Source organism: Ammodytes marinus (assembly GCF_949987685.1).
Source record: "Ammodytes marinus genome assembly, chromosome: 3".
Taxonomy (NCBI): Eukaryota; Metazoa; Chordata; class Actinopteri; order Uranoscopiformes; family Ammodytidae; genus Ammodytes; species Ammodytes marinus.
The window spans coordinates 10,472,187-10,482,240 of NC_137232.1; positions in this window are offsets into that span (position 1 = coordinate 10,472,187).

Below are 10,054 nucleotides of genomic sequence, written 5' to 3' on the forward strand. Positions count from 1 at the left end.
TGTGTGTTGAAGTCTGCACGTATATTATATTAACTATTAAATTAAGATATAAGTTAGGCTGCATCTATTTAGTGTGATTTTATGAATGAGTTAATTTTCGCTACGTTTTATTCAGATACCAATCTTCTATTGTGTAATTGTTCATACAAATGCTCTAATTTAAGTTAGTAGCAAAATACAGTAGGATATGCCGTCTTTGCAGCTAGCAAACCACGTGTTGACCAACCTTTTTAAGAAATACAGTTAATAAAAAACAAGTTAATGAAAATAAAGGACACAACTAGAATTAAGAGATGATACTTATGTTCATTTATTGTCTGTCATCATGCTGATTTAAATTCAGAACAAGGGAGAATAAAGTAAATCATGATGACAAGTCACAGAAGTACAGTTAATAGAAAAGCAAAAAACTTTCTTCTTCTTTCGTGTAACATCAGAGGTCCAAACTTAATGGACTACAATTAACATGTTAGTTGTCATCATGCTACATTTAGAAACCAGAAATCTTGATGCAATTTTCACAGTTTTCAGCTCAGACTCCTGGCTGACAAGGTTCAGTTGTAAAGGCCAGGACACACCAGCCCGATAATCACCGTCGTCAAAAAAAAAGACGAATCTGTTTGGTGTGTGCCGTGACGTCGGCCGACGTAGAGGTCGTCGGGCTTGTTTTGAGCCTGTCGGCCGCCGATTGAACATGTTCAATCGGCGGCCGACCGTCTTTCATTTGGAGCAATTTGATTGGTGGAGGGCTAGCGAATCATTGAAGCCCGGAAGTGAGGCGGGTAGCACAAACAGCTAACAACAGCTAGCCATCGTTTTAATGTGTTTGTTCGTTTCGTTTTGAGAGTACTCACATGCATCAACCCTTGTTGACTGCTCGACACCATGCTCGACACTCTCTGCTAAAAATTGTGCTCTTATGGTCCATAAATATAAATACGTATTTCTATCTATGTTTATGCACTAGAGAGATGTCCAATCATTTCCGGCTTTCGTATTTTTTCGGGCCACAATACAGATTAGCGCCGCCTGCTGTTGTGGAGACATTACGTCCCGCGAGCGTACGGAAAATAAACAGTCGTCTCGGTGTGTTCTTTAGCAGCGACGGGAAGCTGGAGCTTCCTGAAACGGCCGACTCCATTTTTTTTGACGACGGCGATTATCGGGCTGGTGTGTCCTGGCCTTAAAGCTTTCGGTTTAGAAGTGGTAAGTGTGCTGACATTTGCTGTAGAAATGAACATGGTAACATCGATCTCCATGCTGCATTGGCCAAAAGTAAACAAAACTGACAGCTGGGCGTGTGCCATGCCCATATAGGTAGGTATAGAGTAAATGAGCAGGGCGGTGCATGCACGCCCATGTAGATCTGACCATTCAGAGCAGACTAGGATTTTTGCGAAGGGGGGTAAGATGTCAAAACCAACCTTTTGAGATAGAGGGCAGAGAAGGCTGGAAAAGGCGATGAAGAAATGGGAAATGGTAGAAGACTATTGGGTTTTTTGAAAAATAAACCATGAAAACCTCTCCTAGTAGACCTTGGAAATACACCTTTAAAACCGAGATTTAGCATAATATGTCCCCTTTAAATGGAACTAAGGGACACAACTAAGTGTGCGTGTATTTGTTGTCATAAATGTAAAGGAACTCACGTACAGCTACAATTAACTGTACTTTCTGATTTAAATTAAAACAAAGGGGACCAACCAACCAATATAATAATCTTCTTATTTTTTATTCAACAATAATCATGATCCTGTAGAACCTGGATCCTGAGGTCAGGAGCAGACACTGCGGCAGCAAGCCTTCTCCTCAGAGCATTCCCGGACTGCTGGTGGTCGCAGGCTTCAACGGGGTCACCAGCATCATCCTCATGTGCATCCTCCTCAGGCTCCAGGATGTCCCCGTTACTGATGCAGAGGTTGTGGAGGAAGAGGCAGTTGATGATCACCTCCGACACAAACTCCACCTTCACCTCTAGGGCCTTAAGAAAGATGGAACGCCACCGGGTCTTCAGCACCCCAAAGGCCCTCTCCACCACGCATCTCGCCCTGGACAGCCGCGAGTTGAACCTGGCTTCCACTGGGTTCCTGACTGGCTCGCGAAACGGGGTCAGAAGGCAAATTGGCTCAGCCAAGCAGGGATACCCTCCATCTCCAATGAGGCACCATCCTGGAGGTGGGTACAACTGGTTGGTGTAGAAGGGGCTGCACCTCAGTATCCTTGCGTCGTGCACCGAGCCAGGGAAGCCTACATGGGCGTCAAGAAAGAGACCCTTGTGGTCTGAGATGGCTTGAAACTGTATTGAGTGGTAGAGCTTTCTGTTGAAGTAATCAGCGGCATAAGCAGCAGGAGCCACGATGCGGACATGACACCCGTCAATACTCCCAGCCACGTTACTGAAGGCTTGGGAGCCCGACAGCTGCTGGAACCCAGCCCCAATCACCTCCAGCTCAGCCCTGTTTGGGAAGCGGATCTGGCTCCTGAATATTTGTTGTATCCCCCGACTCACACGATGGACAAGATCATGGCAGGTGGAGCGGGGGATATGGAAGGCCTCAGATACAACCCTGTAGGATGTGCCAGACGCCAGCCAAAAGAGGAAAACTAGGACCTCAAAGGCCTTCCCCCAACCATGCTGTGGATCTTCATCAAGATGACGGACAAGGTTTTCAATCGTTAGCCTGGACAGACGGAAGTCCTTCCTCAGGTCGCCATCGTTGAAGTATAGGCGCAATAAGGGAACATGGGGATTCACCCTCTTGCACCAACCTAAAAAAAGATGTTCATATTAATTATCTTGTAGCCTACTTATTATACTTTTTAGTAGTTATTATGGACAAATATATTTATACTTTGTTGTATTATTTCTTTCTAGTAGGCTATAATGTATGTATTTCTTAATTAGCCTACATTTTTTTTACTATTTATTCTTCTCATACTTCTTTTCTTTATATCAACTTTTGTCTATTAAACATGTATTGGTGGAATAAAGACGTCTCAATTTCATTTCATGACAGTAGGATTGTCACAATCTCTCTAATCAATTGTTGACAACACATTGATATTGTTTAGCAAACAAATTAATAGTCTACTTACTTGAGGGGGAAATCGCATTGCGTTCATGATTGCCATCATGTAACGCAAACGGCGCCGACGAGCTGTCAGTCGTCTCCTTGCTGCCAAACCTCCAGTTCTTGTAAGTGGCATTTTGCATCGATCTCTGTCAGGATAAGTTCAGGCTCTGACTGCATGTTTGCTCTCCGCTTATTAACAGCCGCTGTTTAGTGACAGGCCAGCTAAATAAAGTGGATTGCAGCTAGTATGTGTACTAGCAGCTACTGTATGGTGACAGTCTAGCTTTAGCTTCTCAACTCAGAGGTTTGCTGTAGCGATGTAGGCTAGCGTTCGGTGACCGAGGGGTTAGCTCGCTCTATGAACTGTTTGCTAGGCCGTCTACAACTTCCTTCCAAGAGGTGCTTCTAGGAGCGAGAAGAGGTAAAAGGCTGAAGAGATGACGTGACAACGGGACTTATGTAGTAGGAGGAAGTCCCTCCTCTGCAAGGCAGACGTCACGTCTATTGGCCAGTCACGACTGGCGTAGTGTAAAATTGCTTCTGGGGGACAGCGCGAGGGGCGTGTCCCGTAGTGAGATACCGAGCGAATATTGAAAGAAAACTAGTTTCCAGCATAATTTTCTGATCGTAATGTGACAAAATAATGGCCGCGACCATCGAATTCTCATACTTTTGAGCCCGCGAAAATAAAATTGTTTTGTATCAACTTTAAACCATCGTATCGGTTATACTGGGTCTATTTGGATGAAACAAATACAGGCAGATAGTTTCAAATCAGTACTTTCGACATACGACGGCGGCAAAGTTGTCCGCGCTGTGGTTTTTATAGAATAGTGTTTAGTGCTCGGCACAGACACCCCAGACGGTCAGCAGGGAATACGTCGACATGCATGTAAGTCATTATTTGATAATTTAGTATGGTTAAGCATGACTATGAATCATCATAACAACGTTTATAGGTCATAAAAGTCAAAAAGCATCATAGGTCCTCTTTAAACAAAGTTTTAAATAAGCCACTGAAAAGCTACTCCCAACACATTCACAACAACCTATTTAATTTATCCTAAATTGTACCAATATGTATACTTATTTATTTAAAAGGCTATTTTTAATGTTTTAAAGGTAACATATTATGCACTTTGCTGTCAATTTTATATGGTCTAAGTAGTCCCTAATACTTATTTTTTTATATGTTTGCTGAAAAACCCGTTCAGATCATTTATTGTAGCAAGCCTCTATACCCTGATTGTCCTCTGGTCTCAGGATGACCTATATTTGTGCGATCTGGCTGGCCCCTCCCACCTCTCTGCCGGGCTTTCTTTATATGGCCATGGGGCTCTCCCACCGTCTCTGCCGTGCTCTCGCGATACTAAAGAGACACTACGTGAGTCGTGACTGTGGGCGCACTCACACTAGTGCCGTTTGCCTGTTCCGTGCTCAGCACGATTCAGCACGATTCCCCCCCCCCCCTCCCCATTCCCCCCGCAGACCCGTGCTCACACTGCTCGTGGCCTAGGCACACTTGCACCTTGCCTACGTCACCGTGCGCGTTTAGGATTTGGAGCTTAGTCTACTTGTAGGCTATACTGTTTGTGAATATTTTCATCCGGCCAGCAACGAGAATCCTTAAGCTATTGTTTTTTTTAAAATGTAGCCTTGACGTAATAGGTCGCGGTGGACAGTCTCATATTTGTGCAGCACGCTGTTTATTATTAATATAACGGCCCGTCATCAGACCATATGTATCCGGATGGTTTTGTACACATCGATCGCTCCATCAAATCCAAGTCAGAACTTTTTGTATGGGCAGAGATCGTTTTTTTAAGTGTCTTTATAAAGTTTCTTGTTAAACCTTAGTGTAGGCTATACTGTTTCCTTATCACCGGGCCGCGGTGTGTTGTTTTGGGTGCGTCTCCACCGCCATGCGTAAATGCAGTTATGACAGCTGACGGGAGGAAAAAGAAAAAAAATCATCTGACGAACGTGAGTAAACACGAAAACCTTTTTGCTGTGCTTTCTGAGCCGACCTATTTAGCTCTCTCCCTCTTTTATTAGCCCACACCTAGCCTTACACACACGTTAATTCTCACACATTATAGCTACAAGTCCAAGTGTTGGGCAATTCTGGTGCCGACTAGTAAGGCAGCGGACGTTAACGGACAATGCATCCTTAATAAATTCACGTCAGGAACGCCGCCTGTGCGCGTGTCATCTCATTAGCATCTGTACTTTGGCCACGGCACAACTCTCCCAGGTGGCCGTGGCCAAGGGGCTGTTCCGTGCTGGAATACGGTTGGCGTGGTCACACTAGGCCAAACGTTCTAGACTTTAGTATGCTAATAAGCTTTGGCACGGGGCCGCGGCCCTAGTGTGAGTGGCCCCTGTGAGTGTTTACCAGGAGGCTCCGGGCCGGAGCTAAGCTAAGAGAACAGTTTGACATGACCTGACATGATTAAAACCAGTGAAAACAGTAGCTTCAAAGTTTGATTTCTAAAAACGAGTCATTTTCAGACTGCTGTGGGGAGTATAAACAGCGTGTTATGAGCAAAACTTGGTGCTACAACAGAAGCTACATGGGCGCTAACGCTAAAAATAAGACTCACTAAAAGTACCACACAAATCAGTGAAAAAAATATTTTAAAAATTGACTAATACCAATAAAAACATTTCTTTCAGTTTCACTGTTTGCAAAAACCCACAAGTAGCTTCCTATCCGTTGTGTTATTAAAAACGAGGCATAGACTGCTGTGGTTAAGATAAATTAGTGGAGTATGAGCAAAAGCATTCTGTGTTGGTGTATTTAACATTCAGGCTGTAGGCTATGTGCATCTTGTCGCTTAGCGGGGAAAGGAACATGGCTGTCGGTCGGAAAACTTTCCAGAAGATCTCATGGGATCTCGGGCACGGGATCTCGGGGCCGTGGACCAATAAGAAATGGGGGGGGGGTGGTTATCATAGACTACTGCACGGTGGAAATTTCTGGTTACTAATGTGGGGGGGAAGCATCGGAAGCATGGACATATTTAGAAAATATGGGGATGTGGCTGTGCAGTTTATGACGTCATAAACCGCGAGAATTATGAACGGAGTATATTGGGGGGGAGGGGTGGGGGTTTCAGAGAGGGGGAGAGTGAGAAAAGGAGAGATTGTTTTTTTTGTTATATTTTGGCAGTCTCTAGGCACACCGTGGCCCCATGGATATGTTAGAACACATTTAAAAAGTGCATTTAGCATAATATGTGACCTTTTAAAGTTTGGTTTTAATTAACAGAAGGACATTATAATAATAATAATTCTGAATCAGCATAAAATTGCAATTGGCAGGTTAGATTCTTTTGTCTAAATTGCAATCAGTGCACCCCTATACATTTTTCCATAATTAATACTGCACACACTAGGATATAATATTAATTGAGAATCTCAAATGAGACCAAGATAACATGCTCAAAGGTAATTAGAGCGAAATGCAAGGGTTAAGGTTATGCAAGTTTTCGATCATACTTTGTGTGCTACCAAATTTATTTTTGTGCTACTGAATTTTTTTGCTTGCTAGCACCAGTGCTACCACCTAAAAAAATAAGCGTACAGCCCTGAATAAAAAGCATGTTACAACATAAACTGATATGTCAGAGGTGATGTCAAAACAGGACATTGCATTTCTCAGTTGAGTTATCTTTATAGATGTTGTAATAAACCTGGAGATTTGTTTCCTCGCCACCTGCGTTCTGCTTTATTCCATTGCATTTCTCTATGGAGATATTTACTTAGGCTACCAGAGACCTTCATCTTATTGGAATAGCATCAATAATCAATAACATCTTTAATTTTGGAGTTGAAGTTGTCTACAAGCTCATTAACTGAGATACAAGGGAGCGTTGTTGAAGAAAATGTCTGAATAAATGTTTCACTGGTGTTTTCAGTAATAGTTTTTTATTTTTATGTATTACCTTTGTTTGATCATTTGTGTGCACAGAGATTGAAAGAGGAGAATACAGAAATGGTCGAAGAGACCCATATCAATCTTTTGTTATGTCTTGATACTTTTGTTATGTCCAGGCCCTTGGAAATAATTTAGTCCAGAGTGTGTCCTCTGAAAAGTCTAAAGAAAAAATGGCATCATGCAATAATTATTAAATAGTCCTAAAATCACCTGTAGTCCATTATACTTTGTTCAAACAGCTTTTCCAGCCTCTACCCAGTTTGTTCAACAGCTGAGATGAGTTATCAGCTTCAGCTCATAACGAGTTGATTAGAATCAGCTGAAGACTAGTGGTTCTCGAGGAGAGGATTGAGACACACTGGGGTTGCGTTCCGAATCGCATACTTTCTACTATATAGTATGTAGAAAAAAGATTTAGGATGTCCCGATTCTTGTGGCCAGATTTAGGATGGTTAGAAGTACCCGGATGTCCTACTTCATGCGGCCAAGATTGTTAGTGTTGAAAAGTGCATCCTATTTGGGCGATTCTGACCCACAATCCAGTGTGCACGTGAAGTGACGTAACATCGACGAAGCCTCCATATGAAAAAAAACGGGGATGCAACAGATATAAAAGCAAGAGGCGAGAGTAAAGTATGTCCCAATAGTATGCCTACTGCATCCTAACTAGATTATTTTTATCGTCGGATGTAGTATGTAGAATAGAAAAAAGAAAGAGTATGCGATTCGGAACGCAACCTGGGTAATATCAGGCCCAGTACACACACACACACACATTCCTGTAAAGACACTATAGTGAGGTCCAGGTAACGTCAAGCTGGGAGTGAGGACCACCCTTTCTGCTATACTTATGCCTCATTTCCACCGAGTAGAGCGGGTCGGATCGGAGCGGCTCAGAGCGGGACAGCTCACTTTTAAGAATCTCGGTGTTGTTTCCACCGCCGACCCTACCCTTACTGGTAGGGCGGGGTTTAGGCTGGACTGCGATAGCCGCCGCCAGATTGTGGGTCAAACTATCGGGCTGTGGAACAACTGTGGTCAAGCCAGCGGTCTCCTGTTTTTGCTTGGTCAAACCAGCCGCTTCTTTATTTATTCCCCCCTGTGTTGTGAGCACAGAGACGGCTCGATGCAACTGATAAGAGACGGTGAGCGAACAGCGCTGGCTGCGGCACCTACGTGACATCGTAGCAGTGGGACACAGTGTAGCCAACTGATTCATTTAATGACGAGGAAAAACACCACACAATAAACAGTGCCGCGCTCACATTGTCGCCAAAACTCTCTTCACTCTAGCCGAGGTGACTACAAACGGCGGAAATGATTAAAACCAGCCGCTTCTTTATTTATTCCCCCCGTGTTGTTGTGAGCGTGTATTTACTACTATCTATGGCGTAAACACACAGAGACGGCTCGGCGCAACTCACAGAGAAAGTGAGCGAACAGTAGGCTACTGGCTGCGGCAGCTACGTGACTGTGGGACACAGTGTAACCAACTGATTAATTTATTGACGAGGAAAAACACCACACAATAAACAGAGCTGTGCTCACATTTTCGCCAAAACACAAGACTATCTTCACTCTTGCCGAGATGACTACACATGGCGGAAATGATTCTTTCGACCAATCAAATGACGGCTCCGCCGTTTCGGCACCCTTTCAGGCGGCCAATACCCCTACGGAGGAGTACTGAGATTTGGAGCGGCTCAGAGCGGTTAGGTGCGCTTAAACCGTACCCTACCCAACTTTTGGCAAATGAAAAGCCAAAATACCCGGACCGAACCGCTCCGATCCGACCCGCTCTACTCGGTGGAAACGAGGCATTAGAGACAAATGCATTTCACATTTCAACACTAGGTAGCACCCTCACTGCAGTTTGCACCTCATTTCCCTTACAGTGTTTGCCGAATGCTTACACACATGTTGCAGACTTTGGCCCACTGTGTCAAAACTTAGCACACAGGCCGACTAGGACAAAGCACATGGAAAAATAACTTCTAACTTATATGGCAAAATGAAACTCTTGAAACAAAACCTAACAGTCCCATTTCAAAACTGTTTTTAGCATCAAAACAATACACACATGTACTTGTGAATTACTCTTTCCTAGCAGCAACAACACACAGATGGGCTTTGTGCAAAACACAGATGTATTCAGTATTTTGGATGGTTTTTTACTTTAAAATTCTAATACAGATTTTTTTTGTGAAATATTGATCCACTAGAGCTGATTTAGACACAAGAAAGCTTCAGCATTTTTTATTTTTTTTTTCCATTTCAGGTTTTTGCAAAAGTAAAAACACAAAGACACACAAGAAATGGTACAAATATAATGTTGTACAAAACATAGTGTTGTACTGATTGGGAGACATTTAGTCTATGGATCCTGTCTCCTGTTAGCATCTGGCCTCATCCACATCGCAGGCAATGTCCTCCCCGGCCAAGCAACGGAGAAAATACCGCCTTGCATGCCTTATCCAGCCCTGTATGGACCGCACCTCAATGTCCCCGCATGCCTCTTCCATGGCTTGTAGAAGAGGCATGCGGGCATGTGGCTGACGGTCATAAACTTTCCAGCGCCATGCTGAAAAGAACTCCTCAATGGGGTTCAAAAATGGGGTATATGGTGGCAAGTTGAGGGCAATAAATCGGCTATGGTTTGTGAACCAGTCCATGACCAGAGCAGCCCGATGGAAACTGACATTATCCCAGATGATAACAAACTGAGGCTGCTCTGGCCCGTCCTGGACTACTGTGTTGTGAAGTGCGTCGAGAAATTGTATGATCAGGGCTGTGTTGTACGGGCCGAGGATGGAGTGGTGATGTAAGACACCCTGTGAACTGATGACGGCACACAGGGTGATATTTCCCCCGCGCTGACCAGGGACATGTATTATGGCCCTTTGCCCGATGAGGTTTCGTCCCTGACGTCTTGTTTTAGCCAGGTTGAACCCTGCCTCATCCACAAAAATATATTCATGTTGGTTTGGAGCTGCATCAAGCTCCAGGATTCTCTAAAACAGAAACAATGCAGATAATGTAA